Here is a 14046-nt window from a genome sequence, read left to right as displayed (position 1 = left end):
TTCAGAACCCAGGGACACTTCTGCCTATTCCTCTAGGCCTCAGGGTGATCTGCCTAAACTGTCACTGTTCTTTTTCTTTTAAGGAAAACACTTTTCTCAATCTTGCCATCTTTGCTTATATTTTCCTTCTTTAAATCCTCTACAGGAGACTGTCTCACTGATTGATTCCTAGAACACTTTTGCACTTTTTTTTTGGGGGGGGGGGTCCGGTCGTGGGGCCTGAACTCTGGGCCTGGACACTGCCCCTCAGCTCTTCAGCTCAAAGCTAGCGCTCTACCACTTGAGCCATAGCGCCACTTCCAGCTTTTTTCTTTTTGCTTATGTGGTGCTGAGGAATCGAACCCAGGGCCTCATGCATGCAAGGCAAGCGCTCTACCACTGAGCCACCTTCCCAGTCCCCAGTTTTGCATTTTTTTCAGGATATTTACAGTTAATAAAATAAAATCACAGTATTTGGGTAGAACCTGTATTCCTTTCTTTCTTTCTTTCTCTCTCTCTCTCTCTCTCTCTCTCTCTCTCTCTGTCTCCCGCTGTCTCTCCCTGTCTATCTGTCTCTGTCTCTCTCTCTGTCTCTGTCTGTCTCCCTCTGTCTCTCTCTCTCTGTCTGTCTCTCTTTCTCTCTGTCTCCCTCTGTCTCTGTCTCTGTCTCTGTCTCTCTCTGTCTCTGTCTCCATCTGTCTCTGTCTCTCTCTGTCTCTCTGTCTGTCTCTCTTTCTCTCTTTCTGTCTGTCTGTCTCTGTCTCTCTGTCTCTCTGCCTCTCTGTCTCTCTCTCTCTCTCTGTCTCCCACTATCTCTCCCTGTCTATCTGTCTCCATCTCTGTCTCTCTCTCTGTCTCCATCTGTCTCCCTCTGTCTCTCTCTGTCTCTCTTTCTCTCTCTGTCTGTCTCTCTTTCTCTCTCTCTCTGATTCCCTCTGTCTCTGTCTCTCTCTGTCTGTCTCTCTCTGTGTCCGTCTCTCTCTGTCTCCATCTGTCTCTGTCTCTCTCTGTCTCTCTTTCTCTCTCTGTCTCTCTTTCTCTCTCTGTCTGTCTCTTTCTCTGTCTCTCTGTCTCTGTCTGTCTGTCTCTGTCTCTCTGCCTCTCTGTCTCTCTGTCTCTGTCTCTCTCTGTCTCTCTGTCTCTCTGTCTCTCTCTCTCTCTCGGGTTGTTCTTGCTTTCTGAGACTATAAAATTATAAAATTTTGCATCTTTTTTTAAGTACTTGAGCCTCAAACCAAGTCCTTTTTTTTTGCTTTTGTTATTTTTTAATTGATTCATTTTTGCCAAAGCAAGTCTGAATTGTGATCCTCCTATTTATGTCTCCTGTGTAGCTGGGATCACAAATGTGTGCCACCATGCTGAGCTTATTAGGTGACCAGGAAGCCTCACTAAATTTTTCCTGAGCTGTCCTTGAACCATGATCCTTCCCATCAATACTTACCAACCATCTGGGATTATAGGAAAGAGCCACTACACCAGGCCACACTATTCTTTTCTTTTTTGAGACAGTCTCATTTTTTAGCCCAGGCTGGCTTGGAACTCAATATGTAGGCCAGGAAGGCATTAAACACAAGATCCTCATGCCTCAGCCACCTGAGTTCTGGGATTGCAAGTGTGAAGCACTTCATTGGCATATTTTATTGTATACAATAGAATATTTCAATAGCATGAAGATAATATTTCACCTTTGGAATTGCTACTGAGTTCAGAATCCAACATTGTGCCATTATTGCATCAGGGGTCTTTTAGAAATAAAATGCTATCCATTGAGGCAAATGTCCCTGTGTACTATATAATCTTAGTTCCCTAACTCCTTAGGGTTTATCAATATCATGAATTTAGTTGTCATACATAGGCAAGTCTTATGTTATTACTATATATGTAAATATCCATCAAAGATATGCAGTGTAGTTTACTTGTTTAATTTTTTTTCCACTAGTGGCCCTTTTGTTTGTTAGGCAGACATGTTACTGTTGAGCCACCCATCTAGCCCTTTTTTGCATTAGTTGTTTGCAAGATAGGGTCTTGCTTCCTGTCCAGGGACACACATGACCATGATCCACCTATTTTTCACTTCCCATTGTAGCTGAAGTAACATGCCCAGATTCTGTTGATACAGAATCTCCCAGACTTTTTTTTTTGTCAAGGGCTGGCCTGAAACTGCAACCTTTCTCAGCCTCCCATAGATATAGGATGACAAGCACATGATAACCATTCCATACTATCAATTGAAAGGGGGTTTTGCATGTATGTCTGTGGTGGTCTCAAACTGCTTTCTCATCCTCTTGAGCAACTACAGTTACAAACATGAGCAACAGACACCAAGGCTCATACTAAAAATTTTAAAGTGGTATATATTCCTAGCCTTTTATTCCTTTTATTCTTTTTTGCCAGTCCTGGGCTTGAACTCACGGTCTGGGCACTGTCCCTGAGCTTCTTTTGCTCAAGACTAGTACTCTACCACTTGAGCCAAGCACCACTTCCAGCTTTTTCTGTTTATGTGGGACTGAGGAACTGAATCCAGGGCTTCATGCATGCTAGGCAGGCACTCTACCACTAAGCAACAATACCAGTTCCACCTTTTATTCTTTTTTTTTTTTTTTGTCGGTTTTGGGGCCTGAACTCTGGGCCTGGGCACTGTCCCTGAGCTCTTCAGGTCAAGGCTAGTGCTCTACCACTTGAACCACAGCACCACTTCCAGCTTTTTCTACTTACATTGTGCTGAGGAATCGAACCCAGGGCACTCTACCACTGAGCCACCTTCCCAGCCCCCACCTTTCATTCTTAATGTAATGTTTTATGATTTTTTTAACTTTGGTAGCTCTAGTTTGTATGTCTTAATTCATTTTAGATGCATAAAATATTCTATCTGAGGAATATAGTCCAATTTGTGCATTCTATTTTTGTGCTTATATATGCTAGCCCTAGAGTTTGAACTCAGGGCCTGGGCATTATGCCTGAGCTTTTTTGCTCAAGGCTAGCCCTGGCTAGCCATGGCTCCACTTCCAGCTTTTTGGTGGTTTATTTGAGACAAGAATCTCACAGACTTTACTGCCTGGGCTAGCGTCAAACTATGACCCTCAGATGTCAGCCTTCTGAGTAGTTAGGATTATAGGTGTGAGCCACTGGTGCTTGGCTCCACTCTATTATTGAGGGAATATGTTGTTTTTTTTAAGAAGTTATATACCATGTTTCTATGAATATTCTTTTTTTTTGTCAGTCATGTGTCTTGAACTCTGGGCCTGGGTGCTATCCCTACGTTCTTCTTCTTCTTCTTCTTCTTCTTTTTTTTTTTTTTTTTGAGGTCCGGTCATGGGGCCTGAACTCTGGGCCTCAGCTCTTCAGCTCAAGGCTAGTGCTCTACCACTTGAGCCACAGAGCCACATCTGGCTTTTTTCTTTTTGCTTATGTGGTGCTGAGGAATCGAACCCAGGGCCTCAGACATGCAAGGCAAGTACTCTACCACTGAGCCACCTTCCCAGCCCCCCATGTTCTTCTTGCTCAAGACTAGTACTCTATCTTTTGGAGCCACAGTGTCACTTCTGGTTTTCTGGTGCTTAATTGGAGGTAAAGGTCTTACAGACTTTCTTGCCTGGACTGACTTTGAACCCTGATCCTCAGATCTCAGCCTCCTGAGTAGCTAGCATGAGCCATCAGTGCTTGGATTTCCATGAATATTCTTGTACATGGGATCATAGTTTTTACTTTCAGAATGAATTTTCAGTTACTTAGGCAAAGTTGCAGCTTATTTCTTTTATGCACTTTGTATAACACGAAGTTCCTTGTTCTTCTTTCTAGTCCTATCTTTTGATGGTACAGTATGAAATGTGGTAGAATTATCAAACTGCCTTTAGACATAGACTGTAACTTATGTGTTAAATTTGGTCTACCCAAAATCTTTTTAGCCCCCCAAATCACCCCACTGTTCTGAGATTTTTATTGAGAACTCTTTAGAAGCAAAAGTTTTTACAATATCATAACAAAACAGGCTCATACTTTTAAACACAGATACTTGGGAGATAAACAGGAGATTGTGGTTTAAGGCCAACTCAAGCAAAAAATTAGCAAGATCATATCTCAAACAGCAATCTAGAAGTGGTGGTGCAGGCTGTAATCATCAGTTACTCAGGAGACATAGATAAGGGGATCCTAGTTTGAGGCTGGCTCTTGGCAAAATCACAAAACACTGCCTGAAAACTAAAGTAAAACTAAAGTAAAAAAGAAAAGATTAGAGGTGTGGTTCAAGTGGTCGAGAATTTGCTTAGTAAGGGAGAAGCCCTGTGTGCTCCAGTACTACCACCAAAACAAAAACAATATAATCACTGGGTGTTGGTGGCTCATGCCTGTAATCCTAGCTACTCAGGAAGCTGAGATCTGAGGATTGAGGTGGAAAGCCAATCCAGGCAGGAAAAGCCATGAGACTCTTATCTCCAATTAACCACTAGAAAACCAGAAGTGGCACTATGGCTCAAGTGGTAGAGCACTTGCCTTAAGCTGAAGAGCTCTGGGATAACGCCCAGGCCCAGAGTTCAAGTACCATGACTAACACACACACACAAAAATCCATTAACAATCACAGCCATAAAGCAGTCCAATTAATTAAGTTCCCCAAAAGCTCTATTTGGGCTCCACTGAAACCTAATTACTTATAAGCTTCACTGTCAGAGCTATAGGTAACCAAATTGTGAAGAAGACATCCAGCCATAAACAGTTTTCTGGCTGCACGCTATTAGGAAAATTCTTACCTTCCATTGTCCTTTCCAAAAGATTTAAGGATTCTGGTTCTTTCTGTAGTATTTTATGTGATGTGTATTTTACATTTCTAGTCTGTAATTTTGGAAATGTCTAAGTCTGTATGGCTCATTCTACAATATATTCTACAATATTACAATTTACAATATTGCAAGACCTAGATTCTTAATCTATCCTCAAGTCTATTGTTGGTAGAAAGACTTTCAGTATTGTGCTTCTGCCCTAAAGGTAACTGCTATGGTTTCCATCCTGTGAACCTCTTCGGGTTTTTTCAATTTAATTCTTGCTTTCCTTGGTTTAGACATTTATTTTTCCTCTATTATCAAATGACACATATTCAGACTCCCAAGTACAAATGGATCACAAATGTGCACCGCCATACCCAGCAAGAATTAGTGGTCTTAACAAAATAGTCAAGACCCTGAAAATAGCCTAGGCAACCAGGAAGATCAAAACTCATATGTCAGAGGTGTTATCTATAGCAAAGCTAGTAGCAGACTAATATGTAGCTTAGTACCATGGTGTCTAGTATGAATAATTACTTGTTTGAACTTTAACTTCTCTTGATTTCAAATTAGGTGAGTTGATAGACTCTAGTTTAATTTCATTTTATGGAGGCAGGCCAGTGAGACAAGCTTTTCCTCTAGGTACAAATAGCCAATATGGCCCTATAGGCATCTGGTTAGGACTTTCAAAGGGTGAGGAGGAAAGCATGGGAGTAAAGGTTTATAAAGTTCTCAAACTGTCCTCAGTCACTGCACATAAATCTCCACAGAAACTGAAAGTCACACGTGGCCCAATTGTTTCAGGGTCCTCAGAGAAGTTCTCCCTTCCCCTCCCCCACTGATAGCTCATGCATAACAAAGTAGCTTTGGAGAAAAACAGGTCAAGATCTTTTCTCTAACTTCTTATTGAGCCCTGCCACACAAAATTCTCACTCTCCCTTGTTCTCAAATCGCAACACTGAGGAGGGAAAGGTAGCAGGAATAGGACCACTCTTTGGAAAACATCCAAACTCTGGTTTTCAAAAACAGTATCTTCCCCATATACCTGAGTGACTTCCTGGTGTGGTATAATCCACTGAAAAGAAACTTGAAATTTGTGCAAATGGAAATAACAAATCATAATGATAATTTAAAACTGTACCAACGCTCTAGAAGTAGCTGAAAAGTTATACTAGTTCTTCCTATAGGAGGTTACAAAGGATTCCAAACAAAAAGATCAACAGACACAGGCAACAGGAATTTCGACTTTGACACAAGAAAATAGTTTTTGTTAGTCTGAGAATAAAAGAAGTCAAAATAAAGCAGATAGGACAAGCTCTAAGGGATATTTTTTCAGGATAACCTTTAAGTTTCCATGAGTATTTGTATTTTGTGGCTTATTTAGTAAGTATTGTTTTGTTTTGTTCAAATAAACAGTGTAGAGGCTGTAGCTCTCTTACTTCAGGAACTTGGAGTGTAAAATTAGGGAATGAACAGAACTAATACACAACTAACAGCAAAGAGTGCAATCCCTGAGCATGTGGACCTTTCCCTAGGCTCTTGGCTTTAAGGTTACCCTGTCTCTGAAATGCAAGACATGGATAGGCTTTCAGCTTTGAAAAGCAGCAGGGAAATTAGGATGTCAGGTAGAGATCTGGCAACTCATACAAGAATGAATGTCTTGAGGGGCCAGCAAACCCTTTCATTTTAGTTTAAATGTCATAGCAGTTGCTCTAGGTAGGCCTATGGGGACACTGGCAGATCTTAGGTTCAATGAAAATAATAAATGCTGTGGAATAGCTCTTACTATTCCCAAGCCCAGTTTTAACTGCTTTACATTTATTTATACATTCATTGTTTGCAATCCCTATGGAAAAGGTACTGGGTAAGTTGGAAGGGGAAAGAGAAATGGGAAAAGAACCAGAGGAGAAAGTGGCAAGAAAAATTAAATGCAAGTCAAAAACTATTTGTTAAATGCTGATTCTGTCAGGGGATATGGTAATTCAAAAAAGGAAGGTATAAAGAAGAGAGGATGCTAGTAGCAAAAGGAAGAGGAAGAACAGAAGGAATAGGGAGAACAGAAAACAAGGGAGGAGAAATAATAAAAATGTGAAAAGCTAGCCATATATATGATAGGCAGCGGCAAGACAAAAAACCTTCACCCTGACCTCAGGAGTTGGACACACTGTGTGGGCTGAGGCAGAGACTGCTTTCTTTTGGCCTAGCCTCTTACCCACTGTTACCACGAGGTTGGCACAGACTCTACACAATCTATTCAATAAGCCAGCTGTGATCCCAGCAATATTTGGCCTGATACCAGGGCAGTGAGCTTACACTGTGGTCTAGCCAGGGTGTTTCCCTACTTCAAATTGCCCTTTGTGACATGTGAGCTTTTACTGTTTTCTCAAATAAGTGACCTTCTAGAATTCCTTCTTCATTGATACAAGTACACATTTTGAGTCTTGAGGCAATATTGGACCAAAGGATATGTCCTCTTGCCACCTGCAGTATTTTTTTCCACAAAGTTATGCAGAGGTCCCTTTCTAACATTTGCCATATGTTCCGATGATCACCTCAAGCATTTTTTCTCTTCTTGTTCCCCTCAACCCCCTTCACAGAACAGACCCTTGCGGCCCCTCTGATCACCTATACTGATGACATTCCCATTCCCAGTCATCCTCCTCTGCCAGAAGATAGGCAGCAACAAACATGCTTTCTCCATGCCCTTTGGGGGTGGGGGAGTCCCCCCCCCCAAAGTACTTGCTGCTGCTGCCCAGCACCTGTCTTCCCCATACCCACCTCAGTCCTGAATTAATTCAGGTAGCTTTCCAGATGCATTGAATTGACAGAACTTGGAAATTCAGACTGGATCTCCGAAGACACTGGCCGTGGAGACATAGTCTTACAATCCAGAGAGGAAGGACAGTCTGAGCAAACCCCACCCTTTCATAGCCACTCAGTTCCCCTTTTTTGTTTCCTGACTTAAACCAATGTCTTTTTTCTTCTTAGCAATATGGTATCTGGTTCCTTGCTGCTGTCCCTATCCACCCCCCACCCCAACTGTCTCCGCCCTTCATTTGCTTGGGACCTCTCACACAACTATCTTGGGTCTAGTTCTGAAAGAACCTTTCTTTGCATTACTGGAGCCAATGAGCCTCTGAACAAAGCTAGGTTGAGCAGACAGTTTGTCAGGCTACCTCCTCTGAGATAAAGAGAGAACAATACCTAAGTGGCGGTCAGCATGGTCAGCATAGATAAAAAAAATGTAAGGGAAAGAGGAAAGATGCCCAATCTGCTGGAGTTTGACTAAAGGATTGCCAAAGGAAAGTTTATTTAGAGTCTCCTATCCACTGAATTGGAGAAGTCTCAGGACTGCACATTTAAACTTGAAGGACAGACAGTACTGATACAGGGACACTGAAGTATATAGCCTGATGGAGGTGGAGGCAAGACTTCCCTTGCTGAGTCATTTTCTAAGAAAGAAATTTTCTACAGATAAAAATGCCAAAATGCAAGCCCACACAGTCATATGCTTTTCCCTGTTTTCTGTGAATGCTGATTTTCTCCATTTAAGAATCAATCTCAGGAGCCAAACATGGTGACATACACCTGTAATTTCACTCAAGAGGCTGAGACAGAAAGATCGAGAGAGTTCAAGGCCAGTTTTGCACTCATAGTGAGACCTTGTTTTAAAATAAAAGCTGTGGTAGCTCAAACCTATCATGCCAGCTGTTTGATATTAGAAGATTCTCATGTAAAGGCTAGTCTGGGCGAAAAGTTATCTGAGATCCCTATTTCAAACCACATGCCTGGTGACCTTCCAGCAATGAGGAGGTATAGATAAGAGAATTTGAGAAGATTGAGGCCTGAGACTGACCATGGGCAAAAATGCAAGACTGTATATTTAAAATAACTAAAGCAAAAAAATAAATGAGGAGGGGACCAGCTGGAATGGAGAATGGGAGATGGTAACAGGGATGAATCTGATAGAAGTACACAATACACACATGTACACACATATGTGTGTATATGCATACACGTAGACATATAAACATACATATATTTGAAAAAAGCATGACAAAATCCACTAAAAACTTAAAAAGTAGAGTTAAAAAACAATATAGATAGTAAATTTAATAAAAGTACAGTATATATGTGTGTGTGTGTAAATACCACAGTGAAGTCTCTTTCGATGATTAATTTATGATAATTCTTTATTGGTTGTGGGGCTTGAACTCTGGGCCTGGACACTGTCTCTGAGCTCTTCAGCTCAAGGCAAGGGCTCTACCACTTGAGCCATGGCACCACTTCTGGTTTTCTGGTGGTTAATGGAGATAAGAGTCTCATGGAGTTTCCTGCCTGGGCTGGCTTTGAACTGAACTCCTCAGATCTCAGCCTCCTGAGTAGCTAGGATTACAGGCGTGAGCCATCAAAGCCCAGCCTAATTTACGATAATTTTTAAAATTGTTTTACTTGAAGTAAAAATAAAAAGGCTTGGAGGCATGGCTCAAGTGCCTAGGAAGTGAAAGGCCAAGTTCAAACCTCAGTACCAAAATGATTTGATCTCAGAGATGAATTTATACTTTTCTCTTAATCATGTAAAGCAATAAACCAGACGAGGTATGTTACTTGAAGCCTCAAAGTGTTCTCCACAGCTTCCTAGCCTATGTTCGAGCAGCAATGATCTCCTAAGGATTTTCCAAGAAAATACAACTAGTATCAGCTGCAAATGTAGACAGTGGCAGAGCCCCTTCTGACTGATTTCCTTTTCCACTTGACTTTTGCCTGAAGGTGCTATATCCTAATATAGAAACAAACACTACTCCCAGGGTCCCAGGAGTCTGTCAGATTATTTTTTTTGGTTGGTCACAGGGCTTGAATGCAGGGCCTAGGCTCAGGACCTGGGCTCTTTTGCTCAGGGCTATTGCTCTACCACTTTGAGCCACAGCATCACTTCTGGCTTTCTGGTAGTTAATGACATCGCCCCATTTGTGAGGAAATGGAAAGACTTGGAAAAAAATTATATTAAGTGAAGTAAGCTAGGCCCAAAGAAATATAGGTCCCATGGTTTCCCTTATGAGCAATAACTAGTATATGTCTAGGACAAGCAGGAAATTTCAAAAGCTATGTACATATGACCATATAATATGATGTTAAGCGGCCAGGCGCTGGTGGCTCACACCTGTAATCCTAGCTACTCAGGAAGCTGAGATCTGAGGCTCGTGGTTCAAAGCCAGCCCGGGCAGGAGAGACTGTGAGACTCCTATCTCCAATAAACCACCAGAAAACCGGAAGTGGCGCTGTAGCTCAAGTGGTAGAGCGCTCACCTTGCTCTGAAGAGCTGAGGGACAGAGCCCAGGCCCAGAGTTCAAGCCCCATGACCGACCCCCCCCCAAAAAAAATACGATGTTAAGTGAAATGAATCCCAAGATATGGACACAAATGGTTTTTTCTTTCTTGCTATTGTTTTTCACATATTTATAATGTATTATGTAATTTTTTGTTTCTTTTGTATGTTCTTCCCCCACATTATAACCCCTGTTTTCACTGTATTTGATGCTGGTGTCCTGCATCTTGTACATACATTTTTATAATTTGGGGAGGGGAAGGGAAATAACAAAATGCTTAAATAAGGACACTGGTTGACCCATTGTAACAATGAGATGTACAAGACACTATGTTGAAAACTAACTTTACAACTTTGGGGGTGGGGAAGGAGGGAGGAGTTGGGGGGGTGGGGAGGGAAGGGATGGTAAGGAAAAAACAAAGGAGGAGGTAACAATGCTCGATAGGAAATGTACTCATTACCTTATTCATGTAACTGTAATCACCCTCTGTACAGTATTTTTACAATAAAAAGCATATATATATATGTATATATATATATATATATATATATATATATATAGAGAGAGAGAGAGAGAGAGAGAGAGAGAGAGAGAGAGAGTGTGTCATGGATTTTCCTGCCCAGGCTAGCTTTGAACTGCAATCCTTGGATCTCAGCCTCCTAAGTAGCTAGGATTACAGGCGTGAGCTTGGCTATCAGAATTTTTAAGGCAATAGTATGTTCATTTAAGAACATTTACATGATAATGGAGTGATTAACTTTCACACTGGCACAGGGCAAATGGGCACCACATATTGTACACATCTCAATCCACTTTGGTGACAAGTTATCTTCTTTCACAAGTTACCTGAAATAGCAGCTCCCATAATTGCATTATCATTGGCCACTGGCATCCACCTTCCTTCCCCTTCTTCAACCAGATTTTCCTTGTTGCCACATGTCCTACCACCTTCTGAAAGTCCATCTTGAGATGGAGACTGGGAGTTGATAGGGGCACAATTGGAAAACTAGACAATGAGGAGGACAAGGGAAGAAACAAAGTGAACCGAGGCCCTTCTTCACCCTTTGCCCATGACAACTCCTCTAGCACACTCATCCACATCTATAGGACCTTACCTAATGGTGCAAACAAACGACATCATATTATCTCAAAAGATTCCTAACATAATGTGAGTTCCTGTTTTGGTGCTACCTGTTCAGCATTTCTATTAATGATCCCTGAGGAAGATTGAAAAAGTAACCTAGTTAATCTGTGAATAGTGCAAGGTGTTGCTACACTGGATGACAAAAGCAGGCAATAATGCCCCAAAGATCCTGATCATCTGATGTGAAAAGGCAAATTCGGCAGAATAAGGATGATGTACCATGATTAGGCCCTAACTTTGAACTTCAAATGGCTCTAGATAAAAGTAGGGTAGCAATAACATTTTTTAGGAATGGTTCTGAGAGTTTTGCTTTTACAAATCAAAAGAAATGTCATATCATAACATAGCTGATGGAAAATCCAAAGTGATTGTTAGGATTTCTTGTAGAAGTAATACATTTTGACAGAAGATTGTGAATATGCCATATACTCTGTAAGGCCAGGCCACACCTAGAGACCTATTGTTAAGTTCTGAGTGCCTCACTTTAGAATAAACTAATGAGCAAAGGCCCATGCAAAATACAGACCAGCATTGATATACAGATTTTTTTTTGATCAGTCGTGGGGCTTTAACTCTAGGCCTGGGTATTGTCCCTCAGCTCTTCAGCTCAAGGTGAGCACTCTACCACAGTGCCACTTCCAGCCTTTTCTGCTTATGTGGTGCTGAGGAATTGAACCCAGGGCCTCATGCATTCAAGACAAGCACTCTACCACTGAGCCATCTTCCCAGCCCCCGATATACAGATTTTTAGTTATAAAGATAAATAAGTTTTGGAAATCTAAGGTACAGCACAGTGGCTATAGTTAATAATACTGTACTGTTTAGATGAAATTTGTTAGAACAGATACATGTCCTCATTACAGATACATACAAAACAATAACTTTGAGTGCTGATTGATGTGCTTATAAATTTGACAATGGGAATCACAGAATATTATGAGCACATTATATATGTTGAAGATATTCAATGTTCTCCATTAAATATTTTGTATTTTAAACAAAATTTCCACATCATATCATATGGGAACTCTAGGAATAAAGCTGATTAGATGAAGAGGGACTATATTTATTGTCTTCATATTTCCATGTTACCAACATTAAAAACAGTCTGCCAGGCACCAGTGGCTTATGCCTGTAATCCAGGCTAATCATGAGGTTGAGATTTGAGGATTGTGGTTCAAAGCCAGCTCCGGGAAGAAATATCTGTGAGACTCTTTTCTTTCTTTCTTTCTTTCTTTTTTTTTGGGGGGGGTCCAGTCATGGGCCTGAACTCTGGGTCTGGGCGCTGTCCCTCAGCTCTTCAGCTCAAGGCTAGCACTCTACCATTTGAGCCACAGCGCCACTTGCGGCTTTTTTCTTTTTGCTTATGTGGTGCTGAGGAATCGAACCCAGGGCGTCAGGCATGCAAGGCAAGCGCTCTACCACTGAGCCACCTTCCCAGCCCCTGTGAGAATCTTATATCCAATAAATTATTCAGAAAAAGCCAGAAGTGGTGCTGTGACTCAAAGTGGTAAGTGCAAGCCTTGAGCACAAAGAGGCTCATGGACAGTGCCCAGGCCCCGAGTTCAAGCCCTAGGGCCAGCTAAATAGATATGAGATAAATAAATAAATGAAACACTGAGAAGCTAATGACATGTCTATAATCTACCTACTTGGAAGGATAAGATTATAGAGGATCTCAGTTTCAGGCCAGGCCACGCAGAAAAGTCTGCTAGACTTCACAATAATCAGCAAGAACAGAGGGCTGAAGACATGACTCAAATGGTAGAACACCAGCCTAGCAAGCAAGCTAAGCAATGTGAGGTTCTTACTCAAATCCCTGTACCTCTAATGATAACAATAATAATAAGACTTTAGAAACTTTCTAAAGATCAGTCAGATTGCTTTAAATGTCTGCAGAGAGAAAAATACAAGGAGACTTCAGGCAGTATTGGGCGAAATTTTATGAAAAGTAAAAGTGCTTTTACAAGCAACATGTATGGATGTAATTATCTTATTGAAAAGACCATCCAACAACAAAGAGGGTGACCAGAGATTTGGCTCTGGACTTATGGTTCAGGACTTCAAGTTCCTTATTCTTTAATCCATCTGCTTCTCCTCTTGCCTCTCAGTCCAGTTCTCTGTCCTGCAGATGCACCTGCTTCTTCAGTGTAATACAGTGGTTAGATGACAAGATCACATTCCAGCTTCAGAAATAACCCTCTAAGTGGTTACTCAAATTCAGAGTTCCTGATGCCTCAGTTTCCTCCCTTAGTAAGCAGGAATGAAATGCTATATACCTCCTGGGTGTTGTCAGGGTTAAAAGAGGTTACATGAAGGATAGTTACAAAAATACCTAACATAAGTGTTCCATAATTGTTAACTATTATAATTAGCAGGCCACAATAGCAGTGTTGTATATAATAGCAAAGGAACCCAGGCTCTGGAGTCAGATTACTTGGGTCTGCATCTTCAATCCACTAAATACTGGTGACAATAGAACAAGTTTTTTTAAAAAAATCCCACAGACTCATTATCTTTGCAGGTGTAATGGGAACAATAGTACCCCCTGATTCCTAGAATTACTGTGTGGATTGTATGGGACAATTCATTTTTAAGTTCAACATTCTTCAAACTTTCTCAGCTGGATTTTTACTTTACTTATTCCTACTTGCTAGTTAGGTGTTCTATTATCAGAGCTATGTCCCATAGAAGCTGTAATTGGTCCCTAGCACAAGAGGCTCTTTAATATCTCACTGTTTCACTTCCTGAAACTTCTCGGGGCATAGCAGGTACTGAGATTTGAGCTGATACTTTAAAATACAAAACTTTTGTCAGGTATCAGTGGGTCACACCTGTA

At 41.2% G+C, this 14046-nt stretch overlaps 1 protein-coding gene across 3 annotated transcripts in view; it reads right to left on the bottom strand.

The window, feature by feature from the left end:
- Positions 1 to 7715, bottom strand: part of Btk (Bruton tyrosine kinase) — a 37073-nt gene extending 29358 nt beyond the window's left edge. For 2 of the 3 annotated variants that reach the window (XM_070040062.1, XM_070040061.1), the window contains exon 1: positions 7515 to 7715. The gene's annotated coding sequence lies outside the window, so the exon portion shown is untranslated. The remainder of the gene's footprint in view (positions 1 to 7514) is intronic. The other variant, XM_070040063.1, reaches the window with a different exon arrangement.
- Positions 7716 to 14046: the final 6331 nt, after the last annotated feature.

This window comes from Dipodomys merriami, unplaced genomic scaffold (assembly GCF_024711535.1).
Source record: "Dipodomys merriami isolate MVZ:Mamm:240054 unplaced genomic scaffold, mDipMer1.0.p SCAF_3, whole genome shotgun sequence".
Lineage (NCBI taxonomy): Eukaryota > Metazoa > Chordata > Mammalia > Rodentia > Heteromyidae > Dipodomys > Dipodomys merriami.
Note: the sequence above shows the minus strand (reverse complement) of the source record. Positions and strands in the feature narration are given on the sequence as shown.